The 20,420-nt window shown below is 34.9% G+C and overlaps 1 long non-coding RNA gene across 1 annotated transcript; it reads right to left on the reverse strand.

Annotated features, from left to right (window-relative positions):
* Positions 1-15,480: 15,480 nt before the first annotated feature.
* Positions 15,481-19,713, reverse strand: LOC127152490 (uncharacterized). The gene is made up of 4 exons (XR_007825084.1): positions 19,598-19,713; positions 19,456-19,492; positions 16,498-16,525; positions 15,481-16,394 (listed from the first exon to the last, which is right to left on the reverse strand). It is a non-coding gene; the product is annotated as an uncharacterized LOC127152490 (long non-coding RNA).
* Positions 19,714-20,420: the final 707 nt, after the last annotated feature.

Here is a 20,420-nt window from a genome sequence, read left to right on the forward strand (position 1 = left end):
CAAAAATGCTTTCATACTTAATAGTCTTTCCTATATTTTTCCAAAAATATTAATGTGACAAGGTCTGACGGGGTTGAAGACTGTAACACATTTAAAGACATATATATATATATATATAAAAGCTTACATTATTGCTCAAAATCACAGACACTATGCATATTTTGTTAATAATTTTCCAAGTACAAACTCAGTGAACTGCTTTAGCATTGGACATGACAAAATGCATGGTTTAAGATAGACATAAGACATTATTTTATGCTAAAACATTAAAATGCAGTAACTAACTGTATTTATTATAATGGGCATACCTTACAAGTATTGTAAAAAAAAAAAAAAAAAAAAAAAGCTTAGAACAATTAATTTTGGTGAACCACCACTTTAGAAACTCTGGGGGACAGAAATATTACCGAATCCCAGGAATGACCCATATGACACCCAGAAGTCTACCAGTTACTGGTACTGACTGAATTCTCACTGAATGATGCAAACAATAATGTTGACCAGTGTTGGGGAGGTAACTTGGTACATGCAATGGAAGTACCTAATTTAATTACAAAATAAATGTAACTGTAATCTGTTAAAGTTACTGAGAAACTTCAATTACAGTTACTTACAAAAATGTTAAAAATTACAAAGGAGGTTACATCTTAATATTTCCACACACATACAGATTTAACTGATTTCTTTCCCCAATTGCACTGACTGCTATAAAATATGAGACACCAGTGTTTCAGGAGTTTAGGATACATAGTAGGACACATGCTTTTTCGATTTGTAACTATTTCCTATTGGGGTTTATGTATATGCTTTATTTTTCTTTACTGTTTTTTTTTTCCAACGCATTGTTAGATGCCAGTGTTTCCTGTCTTAGCTATGCAAAGATTTGTTATACATTTACCTCAGAATGATCTCAAAGTAAAAAGAGGTGTTGAAGTCTGGTTTTGAGGTGTCTGTGCTTTAAAATTGAATTATTAAAATCTTAATTTAAGTGATGAAGGATTTTGCAAGCCTGACAGTAATCAGTGTTGAGTACTGCTGTAGGGTTAACCCTGCCTGCTTTAAAAGTTTGAAAATAAAAGCAATTGAAAACATTTGTTAGAAATTTAGAAAAGTAATAAGAAATCAAATGTAATCAGTTACATTACTTTAACAAAGTAATCAAAATAGTTACACTACTTAGTACATTTTAAATAGGGTAACTTGTATTCTGTGATCTATTATATTTTCCAAAATAACCTTCTCAACGCTGATATACTGACATACGCACAGTGTGAGTAATCTACTTTAAGCTGTTAAATTAAAGCGAATAACTAAGAGAAACAAAAAGTTTGACCTATTTGTAGTGGAAGTTATATACAGGATACCTGAAAGTGTAGAAGTCTTCTCGTAACTTTAGTGCAGAATATTTCCTTTGCTACACTCTTCCCTCAACTTGATAAACAGCACTGGGGATCTTCTCTTCGTAAATGAATTCTGCGGATGAATAATGCATCGCTAAGCAATTAATTCACATTGATGACTCATTTATTTATTGATTACCCCCTGTGTAATAATGGAGAGGGTTAAACGTCAATCAGACAATATCAGAGGCCCTCACAAGCACATCAGAGGAAGTCATTAATGTATTAAAGAAATAAACTGTAGGGGCAAACCTAGCATATCTGCTAGGGGGGAAAAAAGTGAATTACATTTATCCAAGTTAAATGGACATTTTTTTTCTACAGGAAGTGCAAATGAAGAGAATAAATAGCATTCTATGGGATCATAGTAAAAAGTAATGCACAAAAAAATCTTTTAATATTGAATGTGAAACTGGAATTACGTGTTTTACAAAGTTTTAATGCTGTAGAATATGTGATAGATTTATTTGTATAAACTGCATTTTCAAAGATGTTTATTTGTTAAAGAGAAATCAAATTATATCAGTTTTTAAAAAAATAATTTTTTGACTTTTTATTCCTCATTTTGGTGCAAAATAGTGTGACAAGTCAAGAACAATTTGTCAAGCAAACTTTAGGAATGCACACTTTTAAAACTGCTTAAAAAAAGAATTTTGAATTAACCACCACATCTTTTAAAGGCTTCCCATCCATCTCTCTCCAAGAGTGATGTTGAAACACTAAGCCATTTTGAATTCCTCCAGCACTGATTTTCACATACAATTATAACAATTCAGTGCTAAAGAAAGGCATGTTCAAAGGCAGAGCAGTATCATAGAGATGCTAGACTGACAACATTCGATCAGCATGGAAGCAAGAAATCAAATGCTAATCTAAAATCTGCACTAGCAGCTTCTACTTCGACCTGATTGTAGCATACAAACCAAAACTGATTTAAGGGTTGTCACTTGGGCAACATCATCAAGCACTTAAAGCATTTTTTTCTATTTCAAAACAGCCAGAAATTGTCCAGATGTGGGGCTGCACCGTTGGGATGCAGACCAAACACCAATCTGTCACGTTGACAGTAGAGCACATAAGTGGGTTCAACAAGGCAAGTCCCAGATCCTCCCCCTGTGGGCTGAGCAGACAGCTCTGATGCACTGAATCCATTAGTGTGAGCTTTATGGGCAGAAGAGCAACAGCCACTGCCCTCAAAATGTAAACTAATATTATTACTACAGTTCTTCACAAGTGAAAGGTAATGTTTCCTCTTTTTATACAGTTCTTAAACAGAACTTTGGAAAATGTGTTTTAAGTTGCATTTAAAATGTTACATATACTCAAGTTCTGTTGCAGTTAATATTTTGAAATAGCTTTTATTTTTTAAGTTTAATTTTAAGTTTTTTTTTGTTTTTTTTTTAATATGATTGACTATTATTATTTTATATATTAGGGTACAATGGGGCTAAAGGCGTCTTTGATATTATTTTCCTCCAAACCACTAAATGGCACAAAAACATGGTGTAGCACTTTCCAAAACATTCGCTTTTCAAGATAAATTGCAAATTTGTCTGATCCTAACACTAAAATAAATGCATATATTTTGAGATAAATGTCTTCTTATTGATTTTCATTTTTTTTAAGAAAATTAAAGCATAACGAAAGAATATGTAAAAATATAGTATTTGGGGTAAAAAGTACCCCTGCTGTTGGGGCTAAAAGGCACAATAATTAACATGATAATTTATATTCACCATGTTTACAATGAAACCATCATATTTAAAAACATGATATTAATCATATTATATAATAAAATATCATCTGTTGTTACTACTGTAGATCTATATTAAAATATAATGGGATCTCCTTAAATGCTTTCAGAATCTTTAACTTAACTTAAAATTATTTTGTTTCTGTAAAAAAAAAAAAAAAAATATATATATATATATATATATATATATATATACACACATATTTTAATGACAATATATTTATTGAACAAAATCAAATTATTTTATTTTTCAAAATAAGCATAAAATAAAACTTTGCTAAAGTGTTTGTTTTGAACAAGTATTAATGTAGACATTATTAAAAAGAAACATTATTTTAGCTAAAGTATTTATATCAGTATTTATATCATGTGTGCTTTTTAAAAATGTTTAGAAAAGTTGTTTCATCTTAATATTTATATTTAATATTTAATTAATAATTTGTTACCCTGCTGAGTTAAAATTTTTAGTTTAGTCAACTTGAAATTTTAAGTTACTTCATGTTAATTTAAGTGACAACTGGAATATTTTAGTTGATTAACTAAAAAGTCAGCACGCTACCAAATTATTTTAAGTTGAAACTTTTTTTTTTTTTTTTTTTTTTTTTACAGTGTAGCCCATGCTGGTGAGTCTTTTACCCCATGTGTGGGGTGAAAGGCCCCTCTTGCCACTTCATACATTAAGATTTTAGAACAAAATGAATGACTTGTATGATTTATTGTCACACAAAATCTGTTGCTTCATAAATGTTCAATACAAACGCTGGTTTTGAGTGGTGCTATAACTCTAACGTGTTAAAATAACGTACCATCTGCACTACACCTAAACCTACCCAATATAAACAAAAGCGAATGTGATGTAAAAATGCAATCGCAAGCATGCTGTTTTAGCAATATCTCATCTTTCAGCACTTTCATCGTGAGCCATGTTTTTCACGGAATTTGTACCCAAAGATTCCGCATCCTAAGTCCAATTCCGTGCCAGCTGAGCTACTAAGTAAGCTTTTTACATCCAGAAAGAGAAACATATGGAGCTGTTATCATAGCTGTGTACGAAAACGATTACAAGTGCTCGCTGTTTCACCGCCTCTAGTATTCATTTCTGTTAGAAACTGCAGTGATATGTACTTATTGGTACATAAAAGTTCCCACAGGTTCGTCATGAGATCACATGACCAGCTTACTACTATTATACCTCAGTAACCTTTCTTTTATTGGATGGATTTACTTGCAGAATAAATAACCTTGGATAACTGCAAAAATTCCACGTTTACAATGGCATCAAAGACAGAAAACTTTTCCCCCTCATAGCACACGTACATCATGGAGCCGTCTATTTGACGTCTGCATTTACACCTGCAAGACGTATTTTTTAGAGTGTTTGCTCATCTGCAATACGTCTATAGGACGTTTCCTATCGATGTCAAATTAGATGTTTATGATTTAGAATGCATGTAAAAGCTTACATGCCTTACAGACGTCTGTCAGAAGTTTTTGTACACAGCAGATGTTTTCCAGATCTTGCTATCTGGGGCATGATGCTTCATCCACACTACAAGGTGTCAGAATGAGAAAACAGTCAGTGGAAATAAATAAATAACAAAATAAAATACATGTTCACCTTTAAAAGCAAGATGTTTTGCTTAATATGACAACATACAGTCCCTTTGTCACATGTACCACTTGTTTTACTTTTGGTGTTGAGTCTTGTTTTGCTGTCAGTCCTATATTTCATTCCATGTCTGTTCACTGGTTTGCTTTCTCCATCAACATGCTTTCCATAGCCACACACACACATACACACATACAAACAAATGCACACTTTTTCTGACCACCTCACACTGTGTGGTCTGGAGTGGAGGCACGGCCAGCCCAGTCACCTGAAGCAACACTGCTTGCGCTGAATTATTAATCGCTAATATCATTATGTAGTCACTACTTGTCATAACAATCTAGGCAGGCAGAGAGAAACTCAATCTGCTGTGGCCCATACAGACAATGCCTATTAATTATTGATACAGACTAATTGGCTACAGGATTTGTGGGGCACAGTTACTTTTGTTCCTCTCACTGCTTGTGCTGCTCCTTCAAGAAACAATATTATCAGAGGCCAACCTCCCCATCGCCCCCATGTCAGCAAATTAGCTGCCGTGTCGTTCCCCTCTCCCCCTCCCAACTGTCTTTCTTCTGGTGCACTTTCACAGGATTTATGATTCATTCATCAAACTTTTTCTACTCTGTGGATGTGCAGGCCTGATGCGCACAAAAATTATGTAGCTGTGAGGTAGGGACATTTTTTTAATAAACTATGCCCACCCGCTTCACCAGATTTTTTTATTTTTATTTTTTTTTATGGTCACTTTTATAAACAGTAAATTAGATAGGACTGGGAAATATTGTAAGCCAGGGTCAGAAATTATGTTTTGCATTAAGGGGAAATATCTCCCCCCATTGAACTGATTTCCAGGGGCATTTTAGTTTTTATATTCACCTTATTATTATTATAATCACCATACTATGTTGTCTTTAATGTCAAATACTTAAAATTACCCAATTACTTTTAGCAATATTTTAAACAGTTAATTACAATAGACTGTTTAAAATTGTATCTAAATTATACATGTGAAAAACAGGAGTTTATGGGGCTATAATATTATGACAAAAATCATTATAGTAGATTATTTATAGAACTTTATATTGTAATAATGTTTATTAATATCGATATAGAAAACAATATAAAACATTTTTGTTTCATTTTGGGTAGTCACATTCTGGCTTCTTAGATATACATGTTGTCCATGACTTTAGCCTAGTCTAGCACAAGTTATGCAAAAACTCTAAATTAATCTTTTATTTACATATATCTGCACTGTGTTGTTTATGATGAGGGAATTCGAGAGCGTGCACACTCACCACAGCTCCAACGTTTACTGCGCCGACTAATCTAAGCGCATCTGATTGGCGCATTTTCAGTGCTGACTAATCTAAGCGTCTCTGATTGGCCAATGCATTAATAAGGTCAACAGAAACGCGTCTGATTGGTCACAAGGCTCAAGGCACAAGGCTGCACAAAACAGCGCGTGAAATATGCCGTGAGCGAATCTAAATGTAATTCCGCGAATTGACACTTCTCATTCATTTTAACATTTAATTTTAATCGTGAAAGCCTTAATGCATTGTTTTATTGAGCAGGGGCATACTTTTTTTGGCATTCATGCCATTTTTGCCACAAGCCCCCATTAAATTCATATTTTGCTATCTAATTAAATTGTGTAAGCATTTTACTTACTCCACAGCTCCGACAATATCTCTAGTTTTGTTAAGCACCAATTTGTTAAGTACTATGATTAGACAGGCTACCTGCTTGAATGCTCTGAAACAGAATGTTTTTACAAACTGTATTCAGAACCAAATTCTTACACGTAAAGCTAGTGGTTAATGTTTTTGAGCACCATGTATGATTATCAAACCTAAACATAATTGTTTACATAGACAGTTGTATGTTTATTACAATGAACAGAACTTACAGTAAATAAGTAAGAAACTGTAAGACCAAAATGGGTTCAGTTTTTCATGTAACCTAGCAAAACTTTACTAATTCAAAAAAAAAAAAAAAAAAAAAAAAAACCAACTCCACTTCCTGGTCTTCAAAGACATGAGATATTGACCTTCTGGCTTTCTCAGCAGAAAAATAAAATATTCTACACAATACTCGCTTTCCTCCACATGTTGTTCAACGAAGTACCAGACATGACCAGCCTGGCCAAACAGACACCCAAACCTTTCAGGAATGATCCTATGACAGTGTAAAGGAAAGAGATTTAATAGTATAGAAAGCTGTAGAAATAAAATTATATAATTAAACATTCCTATCTGCAACATAGGTATAATTATTGCAAGTTTGAATATTAGATATTTATAAATACTGTATGTTAATAATTAGCATACTAACCTCTGTCTGTCTAACCAAATAAAATAACAATATTTAAATTTCATATAGACTTCAAAAATGAAAACAAATTTAATAAAAAAGAAACAATTCTTAGACAAAACAAAACTTATTTACTATTACTCACCGCCATGAACGTTCAAGGCAGATCAGGTCAGTGTTAAACTGTGTGCTTGACACACAGTTTGTGGTCACCAGCGGATCAGAGCCCTCCTGCTGAGTGGCTGCCCTTACAAAGCTGCTAGTAGATGAAGAGGAGAACTCAGGCCTCAGATGTTGAGGAGCAGGAGCTGATGTGGGAAAGAGGCCAAGGCGACAACCTCCCGTTAACCCTGGGTTAAACAGTCTCCAAGTAGTGGATCACCATACAGTGAAATGCAGTCTGATATATGGCAGTTACAATATTTAAACACTGTCGGCGAAATGGGACAGAGTACATTTTTAATGAATCAAGTCTTTCTGAAAAATTAAAGCTTTATACAATAGTATCATCACCCAAGACTTCAGATCTCATCTTGTCATTGTCTTGCCTTCTCAGGTGATACTTCAAAGGTAGGGGGTTACTTGTGGAGTCCCACGGGGTTCAATTTTTGCACCACTCCTGTTCAAAGTTGCATGGTCCCACTGAGCCAAAAGTACCAAATTGCTTACCACAGGCATACAGATGACACACAGATTTACATAGCCTTATTTCCTAGTAATTCCCTGTGCCAATGCATTGATGAACTTTCTTCAGCTAAACAAAAAGAAAACTGAAGTCATTGCTTTTGGAAACAAAGACAAAATTCTCAAGGTCAGTGCACACCTTGACTTTAGGGATCTAACAAGAAAAAATCAAGTCCAGAATCATGGTGTGATTTTAAAGTCTGACCTTAGTCAAAGCATTGATTAAACTGTATTATTCTATCAAAAATACTGCAAGAATTAGATGTTCTGTGTACAGTTAAGATGTGAAGAAACTTGTCCATACTTTTATCATCAGCAGGGTGGACTATTGTAATGGACTCCTTACCGGACTTCCTAAAAAGACCATTAGAAAGCTGCAGCTCATACAGAATGCTGCTGCCAGGATTCTAAGCAGAACCGGATAATCTGAGCATATCACACCAGTCTTCAGATCTTTACATTGGCTTCCTGTTACATTTAGAATTGATTTTAAAGTACTACTACTTATTCATAAATCAATTATTGGCCTAGGACCTCTAATCTAGTATAAACTAGCACATCTAATATAAACCTGAATGAACACTCAGATCATTAAGATCAAGTCAGTAAGAAAGAATTCTTATTATGCCACCCGAGCAGGAACCAGCTACCAGAAAAAATCAGATGTGCTTCAACAGAACCACATTTAAATCCAAACTATGCATTTAAAAAGGTCATGACATGAGAAATCAAATCTGCCTTGATCTTTTGGCCTTTAGGGTCTTTGTAAAATTAAAAAAATCCTGCAAGTTTCATAGTTTAAAATGTCCACCTCATTATAAACAAAGCATTTATTTAAAGGTGAAGTCCACTTCCAGAACAAAAATTTACAGATAATGCACTCACCCCCTTCTCATCCAAGATTTTCATATCTGTCTTTCTTCAGTCATAACGAAATTATGTTTGAGGAAAATATTTCAGGATTTTTCTCCATATAATGGACTGCTATGGTGCCCTGAGTTTAAACTTCCAAAATGCAGTTTAAATGCAGCTTCAAACGATCCCAGCCGAGGAAGAAGGGTCTTATCTTGCAAATTGATCAGTTGTTTTCATTAAAAAAAACACTTTTTTACTTTTTAATCTCAAATGCTCATCTTGTTTTGCTCTGCCTGAACTCAGTGTATTCTGGTTCAAGACAGTTTGTTGAAAAACTCATCATCAATCATATTTTCTCCTTCAACTTCAAAAATAATTTCAAAATCATCCTACATCGCTCCAAAAGTACCGACCCAATCTTTGCAAAGTGAACATCCAAAGAAGATCAAACACCCATAACAAAAAAGGTAAAACAGCGATATAGGATGATTTTGAAGTTGAGGTAGAACATGAGATGGGAGTTTTTCGACATACCATAACTGTCATGAGCTGGAAAAAACAGAGTTCAGGCAGAGCTAGACAAGCTAGCATTTGACATTTAAAAATATATAAACTGTATCATTTTTATGAAAATAATAATCGTTTCGCTATATAAGACTATTGTTTACAACCGCATTTGGGATTGTTTGAAGCCACATTTAAACTACATTTTGGAAGTTCAAACTGGGGGCACCATAGAAGTCCACTATATGGAGAAAAATCCTGAAAAACTTTTCCTCAAAAAAGACTTTTCTTTAAGACTGAAGAAAGAAAGACATGAACATCTTGGATGACAAGGGGTTGAGTGCATTATCTGTACATTTTTGTTCTGGAAGTGGACTTCTCCTTTAATCAAGCACCAAAAATGGCTTATTTGGATCTGAGGTGCCAGATGACATCACAAGGGTACAAACATTTGCATAAACACTGCCACCAGAGCAAGATATTGATGAATAATCCTGTTAGCACTATAGGCCCCGCCCACTGATGTTCAGTAGCTTAACGGTTTGACACTTGATTGCACTGAATGCGAGTGTTACATTGAGTCAAAAGCAAATAGAAATGACAATCATCAAATGCCGCTATCTTGTCTACACTGGATGCAGTATACAGATTCACGTTCGCTTTCTGACACACTCCACACGCTTCAGTCTGTTGTCAATAGGAATGAAATGGAATGAAAGAATGTTCGCTTTGACATTTGGTTTAAACAGCTCATTCACGTCTTTCTACAGATATTAGACAGTTCCCAGCGTAAGGAACAAGTGGAGCAAGTTTGTTTTTAATGGTATCCCGGATCATGTCTAAGGATTGTTCGAAGCATTTTGCTGATCATGTTGTCAAAACACTCACGTGCAATAGCGAGGGGCGTTGATACTGCTTCCTATGCAATGGCATTAGCCAATCATAACAGTGGCCAATTACTGACAAGCCTTAAAGGACACACTCCTTAAAAACAAGTTGTTTCAGACAGAGGGTCAGAATGAGGGTTGAAAATAATAATTTTCCCATCATTATTTATTTATTTATGTGCAAAAAACTTTATTAACATAATAAGTAAACCTCAAGGAACATATTAAAATGTTATATTAAAAAAAAATAATAATCAATGTCATGATCCCTTTAATGAATGAGCACTGTGCTACTACCTCTGGCTAATTGCACTGTGTCTTATTTTTGTATCCCTCTCTTTTTTATTTTTAACTAATACACTTTAAATCAAGTATTAATTTATTATTTGATTAATTGTTATTCTTATTTCTTATGTACCTGTTTTGATTATTTAATAATTATTTAAATCTTTTTTATGTGAAGCCCTTTGAATTATTGTGTATAAAATGTGCTATAAATAAACTACAAGTTCTTGAGCTTGACCACTTGTGTGACAAAGCAAGGAATCATTTTAAGTAGATTAAAATAAATAAATAAAATTTTTATTTAAAAAAAACAAACTTAAAAAGCAAAAAATAATTTCAAAGCGAGCCACTTAAAACGAAAATGAATGAGGCCAATGTTAAAAGTAGTCATCTTGCATTAAACCTGATTCTTTCAAGACATTTTTGTGGCATTCAGTGTTTAAATGCATTTAATGGAGGTTATCGAAATCAGTGACTAATAGTACATTTCATATTGTATTGAAACAATGTATGCTCTGATCTGGAATACTGATATCCTTCAACGGGACGTCCTGTCATGCACCCATGCCCTGCCCCCTTGAGAAAAAAAAAAAGCACACTCTACTTCTCTTCCCAACCAGACTGAGCAAACATAAGGGCCCCCCTCCAAATGATGTGCAAATTCCACCCTCTGGTCCCCCAATGGAATAGCCATGTCACAATAAAAAGCCTTTCCTCTTGCTAATCTGCTTTTTAGAGCTCCGTCACAAATGCTAATTTCCATAATCGAGTCGACAGGTGTGGAAAGGGTGAAAGAGCACAGGCTAAGGTAGAGAAGAGAAAGGTGAAAACAGAGTCGGGGGACAAGCGTAGGAGGGGTGAGAGGAAATGGATGTGGCGGTGAAAAGTGAGCGCTCTATTTTCACTCTTTTTTTTTCACGCTCCTGAAGGATCATGGGATTTGGGCACAAGGGCTTGATTAGAGCTGACAGTCACACCTGCCACCTCCCCTCCATCAGTCTGCAATTACTACTCAGGTCTCGGTCCCAAGGAACTGGTCACATTAAAAAGCCTGGACCAGCCTGGTCTCATTTTTTTGCATACAGCATGTCACTCAAAGAGCAACGTGGCTCACATTAGAGCTGAGGGCACAGACCCAAACCGAAGCCTGCATTAGCGGACGCATGCAGAGTGAGTTCACAGACGGCACTCTCATTCCATCAGGCGCTTTCTCGGCCCGCTAATTGAGGTCCTTTTAGATTCTCTACAAAGGCCAATCGTGGAGTGCAGAGCACTGGAGAAAGATCATACATTTCTCGGCAAGGACCGCATCTGCATGAGTCTGGGTCACTTACCAGAATAGACAAATAATAGGTCTCGGGTTCCTGAATGTGGACACATAAAAATTACATTCCAGTCTTGTTTGTTTAATATATCACAAATGATGAGAACACATTTTGCATCATTAATAAGCCCTGTGGTCTCTCTTGCTGTGTAAAGTTCAAGTGAAACAATGAATAAATGGAACCACACACCTGACAACATTTTAAAACCACCAGAAGTTAAAAACTAGAACAAGGGCATCATTAATTTAAACCTCCAATGAATTGGAGAGCAATGACTGCAAAGAAAAGTCTAATCAGCAGACAGTTCCTAGAACACAACCAGCGTCCTTGATACTGTTTATACCCGATGCCCACTCGTGCGTCCTTGACTCGAGCGTAGAAGGGTGGCCCTCTCTTTGGGATGCCGTGCCAACTCCAAGCAGTCTCTCATCTACCATCTCCAAACATTATTTTCCCTTCCCGTTCAAGAGGAAACTCAAAAGGAACCGGAGGCCTTTCCCAGCGGGACACATTAACAAGCCCATCTAGTTAAATTGAGCTCCTGCATTACCTAATGTGTTCGCCAACTCCAGGGGTAGGAGACAGCGCATCCATAATTGATCACATGTGCATCTTTTTTTCTAAGGCAGCTCTGGCTGACAGAAAGGGTAGCTTTGTTGTGAGCAAGCCAAGTTAAAGAGATGTTTATTAGAGCTTTTTTTCCCCTTTTTCTTCTCATATGCCTTTTATAAAGACAAGGTTTGCAGAGATCGATTGCCGTCCTGTCAGAGTGCTGGGTGCCGTATCACTCATCCCTGTGAATGGCAGTCTGCTTCATCTCTTGTGCTTGTAGGAGCGCATTTGAATTTCACACAAGTCATTGGAGATTTGATAAAGTTTTTCCCTCCACTACAGATACACAACCCACAATCCCAAATGATGAAGCCAAGGTCAGACAAAAGCTTTGCATGTTGCACTATGAAGGATGTTTGGCCCCTTTACACCTTACTAAAATGGAACTGATTTCAAGTTTTTATAGAAAGAATCTGAACAATTACCAAAATGTGTTTGCATTCATAAACTACTGAACGAACCTCTACTGATAGTAAAACAATCTAGTTTGTGAAATTGTACAATAGTCTCTGCCTAAGACATCACCACCAACGCTACAATATGTAATGCACAACTTCCAAATCAGTCCGCCTGGAAACCGTGTTTACAAGGTTCAAAGATGATACAGCAAACTCTTTTGGGGATTAATCATTCACTGGATTTGCTAAAGTTTGCCATGGGTTAGTGCCATCGGCCTATGAAAGTGAGTTTTGTTTGAGGCATTTCACAATTTCCAGACTTGTATATTCCACTGTATTTTCAGAGTTATGACTGTAAAATAATTAAACTTTACTTTTGGACAAGTAGACATTTTGACCACAGATTCTATACACATTTCCCGTTACTTTTCCTTCTGTACCATGTTGTACCACTGAATTATTGTACTATTTAATGTAAACCCATATTGGCAAATAAAAATCCCAAAAATGTCTTTATATATATATATATATATATATATATATATATAGGTAGATTTTGGCAAGAATAATACAGTCAGGTCTAGCTACCAGAGATTAGTAAAATTTTGATTCCAAATATCAGACTCTTTTCACTTCTCATTTATATACTATAGATGTACCGTTTCAGTGACTACTATACTAAAATTTATATCAGAAAACTGTAAATTCTAAAATAGTGCTAATACCTTGTTTGTTCAGTTTTCAGTTTTGTAGATGTTTAGTATTAACCTCATTCTTTGATTTTCTGTAATTAACTTTGACTGCCATTAATCCTCTTTTCTTTTTATTTGGTCTTTTTAGGTTCAAGTAGCTATTGAATAAATCAAGAAAGCTTACTGCCATAACATAACGCAAATGGTTATCCTGCAAAGAGTGTACACATTTTACAAGAAAGGCCTTGGTTTAACAATTATGTCTGGTATTTATTGTTCCTGGATATATCTGGAATATCTCTGGACCCCTTTCTCATTACAGTTTATGATACTTTTTAATGAATGTATTATTTATTTTTATTGCTAGTCACATTATAATCAATAAAACGTTTCTGATACATTGACTGATAAACAGGACAATGTACTATAGGCTACTTAACATTACTTAAGTTAGCACTTGTGCTAGCCATTATTGTGTAGTTAGTAGAACAATGTTGTGGTTTTGAATTTATTTGTTGATTTATGACCCTAGTCATAAGCGTCCATTTTTTTTAAACTGAGATTTATACCTCATCTAAAAGTTGAATAAATAAGATTTCCATTGATGTATGGTTTGTTAGGAGAGGACAATATTTGGTCAAGATACAACTATTTGAAAATCTGGAATCTGAGGGTGAATAAATAAACATTGAGAAAATTCCCTTTAAAGTTGTCCAAATGAAGTTCTCAGCCATGCATATTACTAATCAAAAATTAAGTTTCTATATATTTACAGTAGGAAATTTACAAATAATTTTGACCCATACAATGTATTTTTGGCTATTGCTACAAATATACCCGTGCAACATATGACTGGTTTTGTGGTCCAGGGTCACATTTGAATACTTAAAATGTAAGATATTATCAGTGCACTGGGTACCCATTATCTTACAGCTAACAAACAAAAGAACAAATACATTTTTTGGTTTCTTTAAAAAACATTTTAATTAGGTTTGTATTAAGATTTGGTGAAATACCCTGAACATTCCTTATTGCACGAACTAAAAATATTTTAGCAATCCTTAACACATTTGTCAGCACTATTTTTGTGCACACATGGAAATATGGGCAAGCTCTTGCAGTACTATTATGTAAATACAGCACAATGTTTGTAGCTCTCTGTGGTGTCTGTCCACATTGTAAAAAATGTATGCACTCTTCAATAGAAGCAAACACACATCACGAGGAGCATTATACAATTGAGATCAAAAGTTTACCTTGCAGAATCTGCAAAATGTTAATTATACCAAAATAAAGGGATCATACAAAATGCATGTTATTTTTTATTAAGTACTGACCTGAGATATTTCACATAAAAGATGTTTACATATAGACCACAAGTAAAAATAATAGTTAAATTTATAAAATGGCCCTGTACAAAAGTTTACATACGCTTGATTCTTAATACTGTGTTGTTTCCTGAAGGATCCACAGCTCTTTTTTTTTTTGTTTAGTGGTAGTTGTTCATGAGCCCCTTGTTTGTCCTGAACTGTTAAACTGCTCGCTGTTTATCAGAAATATCCTTCAGGTCCCACAAATTCTTTGTTTTTTTCAGCATTCTTGTGTATTTGAACCCTTTCCAACAATGACTGTATGATTTTGAGATCCATCTTTTCACACAGAGGACAACTAAGGGACTCATATGCAACTATTACAGAATGTTCAAACGCTCGCTGATGCTTCAGAAGCAAAAACGGTTCATTAATAGCCAGGAGGTGAAAACTTTTTAAATGTGAAGATCAGGGTAAATGTAACTTATTTGTCTTCTGGGAAATATGTAAGTATCTTCTGTAGCTTCTGAAAGGCAGTACTAAATAAAAAAAAATCTATATGATATTTGGGCAAAATAAAAATGTACACATCTTCATTCTGTTCAAAAGTTTACACCCCTCGGCTCTTAATGTATCGTTTTTCCTTCTGAAGCATCAGTGAGCGTTTTTGTATGATCCCTCTTATTTTGGTAAAATAATGATCATTTTGCAGATTCTGCAAGGTGTATGTAAACTTTTGACCTCAACTGTACATTTGTCCTTGCCTGACAGAATTTTTGTGGAAAAATAAATGAGAAAAATCTTCCCCTAAAGAAGCAAATTTATAATACCATTCTTGAATATTATTGCTTATTTATTGCATAGGTTATCAAAACGTAATACTTAAAAACACTTTTGAAGATTTTGGTTTCCCATTTAAGCAGATAGGAGCTGTATATCCGTAGACAACAGCTGCCCACGGCGTTACAAGATGGCTACAGACTGACTTTGGTTCTAGTAAAGTACCTCTGTTGAAATTTAGAAACTATAGGAGTTCATGTCTAATTTTACTAATTAATGTGTGCGATCATTTTATTTGCCTTTCAGTACTTTAATCTGACAAAGATCAGGATCAGCTAAAGTTCAGCTTCAGTGCAGACCAGAGGAAATTCCTTCAGTGAGATCTGCTCTGGAAAATCCATATTCATGATGTGAAGTGCTTACCTCTTTAACTTCAGACCCAAAAATACATAAAAGTCATGGCCGTACAGAGTTACACCAAGGCAAATCAGAGCTGGGTAGAGTTCATTGCATCCGAGCCTTGGCCTGTCTGAGGAACAGGGGAGCACCGAGAACATTTGCGGCAGGGCTCTATTGATTAGTTAGCACAGTCTTGTCTAAACCTATTCCGGCTAAACGGGGAATTAAAGCTAACTGTCACATTTCTTGTGCAGAAAACTCATTTATAATTCAGTACATTCCCCGATCGTCCCCTGCACCACATGCAGCGGCCGGCCTCCCTCCTCAGTCGTCCCGTCTCATTACGAGCCACTTTGAAGGTGATCCCAGTGTGTCAGCCATGTAAATAAGCACCTCCTCAAAGTAGAACACAACCTCCTCCTGCTCAACTGCTAACTCAACCCTGGAAAATAAGACATCCAGGGGTCTCAGTTGGAGTAGTTGGAGTACTTCTCAACGATAGCTCATGATGACCTCACGAACAGTTGCACATCACTCAATCACTTGCTTTTTAAATCATATCCCCTTGAGTGGCGTTATATTCTGGAGAAAATTTAATTATGCATGTAAATGAATGTACATCCAAGGAAGGATCAATGATATGTGAAATGGCAGGAAATAAATGGATGTTGCCTTATTTACTCACATTAGACGTGGTTTCCACATCATTTAATCTGAAAAAACAATCAAACCAACAGTATGAATATTTAAGAGGTAAGCTCTTTGTTGTGGCACTTCAGAAAGAGGCACTTACAGTGGACCTTATTCACATTTCATCATAGCTGGGTAAAGTTCTATAGTAGCGAATGGAAGACTACAGCAGATATTATTTTTGTTGCAAAAGAAAATACAGAGAGGTTGATTACAGAAAAAAGAAGGATTCTCGGTTACACTTTATTTTAAGGCATCCTTGTTACAACTCACCCCCTTGTCATCCAAGATGTTCATGTCTTTCTTTCTTCAGTTGTAAAGAAATTATGCTTTTTGAGGAAAACATTTCAGCATTTTTCTCCATATAATGGACTGATATGGTGCCCTGAGCTTGAACTTCCAAAATACAGTTTAGATGTGGCTTCAAACGATCCCAAATGCGGTTGTAACCAATCCCAGCCGAGAAAGAAGGGTCTTATCTAGCATAACAATCAGTTATTTTCATAAAAATAATACAATTTGCAAAGACTGGGTCGGTAGTTCTGCAGCGATGTAGTGGTTTGAAATGATTTTTGAAGTTGGGGGAGAAAATACCATTGGAGTTTTTTGACATATCCTAACTGCCTTGAGCCAGAATACACCGAGTTCAGGCAGAGCAAGACAAGATGAGCCTTTGAGATAAAAAAGTATTTCAATTGTATTTTTTTAATGAAAATAACCAATCATTTTGCTAGATAAGACTCTTCTTTCTCAGTTGGGATCGTTTACAACTGCATTTAGGATCGTTTGAAGCCACATTTAAACTGCATTTTGAAAGTTCAAACTGGGGGCACCATATCAGTCCATTATATGGAGAAAAATCCTGAAATGTTTTCCTCAAAAAAAAAAACAAAACATTTCTTAATGACTGAAGAAAGAAAGACATGAACATCTTGGATGAAAAAGGGGGTGAGTACATTATTTGTAAATTTTTGTTCTGGAAGTGGACTACTCCTTTAATTAATTGTTATTATAATAGTAAATACATGTAACATATGTAACAAAGTCACCTTCAAATAAAATATTACCGGATTTTCTTTAGCTGCTGTATTAGAAACAACCCTTGCTGCAATGTTAACGCATTTTTCCAATGTAATTCCAATGTAATATAAGAAGTGTTATAATTGTATATTTTTTTAAAAGTGGATAGAGGCAATTCTTATAATATGATTTAAAACTGGTGTGTTACCATGAATGTATTGTGAAAAACCTGCTTACCCACTTTACAACTTACTCTCCATTACACCCATAAATCTTAAAATCACTAATAATGATCTAAACATCTTTAAAACTCTACAGAATAATTCATATGTTTTATAAAATTATAAGCTTGACATTTCTGTTTTTAAAACATCAAGGGTCATTCCACGAAATCATAACCTTTTCCACTTAGAAAAACTGAAAAATAAAATAAATGTAATATTTTTTAAACATCCATGAAATGACGATACATTAAAATGACAAGAAATTGTATTGTGCCATCTCAGGCTATGTAATTTATTATTTTATAATAGTTTAATATACTATTTTATTATTCTACCTCATGTTTTGATATTTTTGTCAACCCTGTTACCAATACAAGCACTACTATAGTTTAATTAGAACTCATATGCAACTGAATGATATAGGCATTAGCTCAATAATATACAGAGGGTGACCTTTAAAATGTTTGAATTTTACACAGATGATCTTTAAAAATAGGGTCAAACCCAATCAATGCCATTCCTGTTACATATGTCAAAACCTGTTACTCTAAAAATTAACAGGTTGACAGTAACAGGTTTGACGATTTCAAACAAATTTGCTAATTGCTAGCTAATAGTCAAGTTAACAAAAGCACATGTTGTAGGATTTTACTTGTAGATATTGATTATATTAAGTGTAAGAAATAGTTTAAATTTACATTTTAAAAATGGTAACAGGATTGACATTGCACGATGACCCTTACGAGCATAAATGGTATTTTAATTATTTCAAATAATATTTTATGTAACTTTTTTATGCGATATTAATCAAAGCATACATACACTGTAAAAAATAAAAAACACAATTTGAGTAAGCTAATTTGTTACCCTGCTGCCTTCAAATTGTAAGTTCAGTCAACTAAAATAAGTTTATTCAACTTGAAATGTTAAGTTGTACTAAGTAAAAACTTAGATATTTGTGTTTGCTAAATGTAATAAATGGGTAAGTAACCCAGCTGCCTTAAAATTTTAAGTTGATTCAACTCAAATATCTAAGTTGTCACTTATTATAATTTAACATTTCAAGTTGACTGAACTTAAAATTTTAAAGCAGCCAGGTTACAAATTATTTTAAGTTGACTCAAAAAATTGTTTTTTACAGTGTAGTGTTATGTTTTTAAATTGCACATTTATTTGTTGTTATTTTAAATCTGTGTTTGATTTTTTCTCAGAGAGAGAGGCACCAATTTTGTGGAATGACCCTCAAAAAACCAACCCCATTCACTTTGTCTCACCTTAACACTGATTGTTTAATTAATGTTTTTTTATTTATTTATTTATTTTTAAGAATACAAGGGATTACCCAAATACTGTTAATTGAGAATAACTAAGAGGAACTCAAAATATTCTAATGAAAGCATATCAAACAAAAGTGTTTATTAAGCATTGCAAGTCTTTTAGATGTAAATTGTAAGACAGAATGATTAAACACGTTATGTGCAAATGATGGCAAGTCAAAAGTGGACACTTAAAATAGATTTTTTTCTGATAATTTACACCCTATGCCAGGAGGCTTGTAAAGATCTGTAAACATCATTCTGCATGTGACAAAGCATATAATATATCCCTGATCTAGACTTCCAAAATGGCATTTACACCCACCCTCCTGGCACAGCAAAGAAAGCTTTTATTTCTACTAAGGTGTACTTATGACCTGATAATGTACTCACCATTTGGTCAGTGAAGTCCTTTATTGACTGATCGATACTGTAAAGAGAGAACACAATTTTATGATCACTCTAACAGGAAAAAAGTGGAGGGAGGAGAAATAATATTTCACCGGGATGCATGTCTGAGAATTTTTCTTCTTACCTAAACCCATACGGCAGACCCATATTGATTTTCCTGCTGCCTAGATGCAGTATTGCACTTTCCCTTTGCCACCATTAGAGCCATACTTCGATACACTACAGCAGGCCCCCAGGTTCTGCATGTTGAAAACATGCTTCAGCAAAAATCTATCAGGCTTATGGCCTTGGGTTTCACTCAAAAGAACATGCAGAGCACAGTTTATGCCAAATCAGCAGTTTTATTCACACAGCTGTCATCACACACAGCCCAATATAAATACAATAAAAAGTTACTGATGCTGCGATTCCTGTTTGAAGGCAAAAGGTAGGTATGGTTCAAAGTGTTAACATTGTTATTGACATCTTTTACTTGTGAATTTACCTGTGAAATTAAGAAGTGGTGTTAGGCCTGAGATAGACTGAAATTGAGAAATAGCCCTGCAGCAAAATAGTCCCCCACCACATATTAGACATATAACACAAGGCATAAGTATTGCTGTATTATCTAGTTCAGGGATATCAAACCCTGCTCCTGGAGGACATTGTCCTGTAAGTCCTAACTCCAAACCAGGTCCAACACATCCTAGTAATTGTAAACATTCACTTGCAGAAATCCAACCTACTACGCAGTTTCACACCCATCCAGCAGGAGGCACTATAGATAGATAGTCTCCATCTATAGTGCTCTGCATGGATCATTTGTGGAGCACTTGAAGATGTGATGTGAATCAGAGTGTTGACAGCAATTTTGTCTCTCGGCTGCTCCCAGATGACTGGCCGAGGGTGAGTCAAAGAGGAGGAAGGGAGACCAGAATCCATGGGGGGACGGAGTGGCTTCAGAGTGC

Source organism: Labeo rohita, chromosome 21 (genome assembly GCF_022985175.1).
Source record: "Labeo rohita strain BAU-BD-2019 chromosome 21, IGBB_LRoh.1.0, whole genome shotgun sequence".
In the NCBI taxonomy this organism is placed as follows: domain Eukaryota; kingdom Metazoa; phylum Chordata; class Actinopteri; order Cypriniformes; family Cyprinidae; genus Labeo; species Labeo rohita.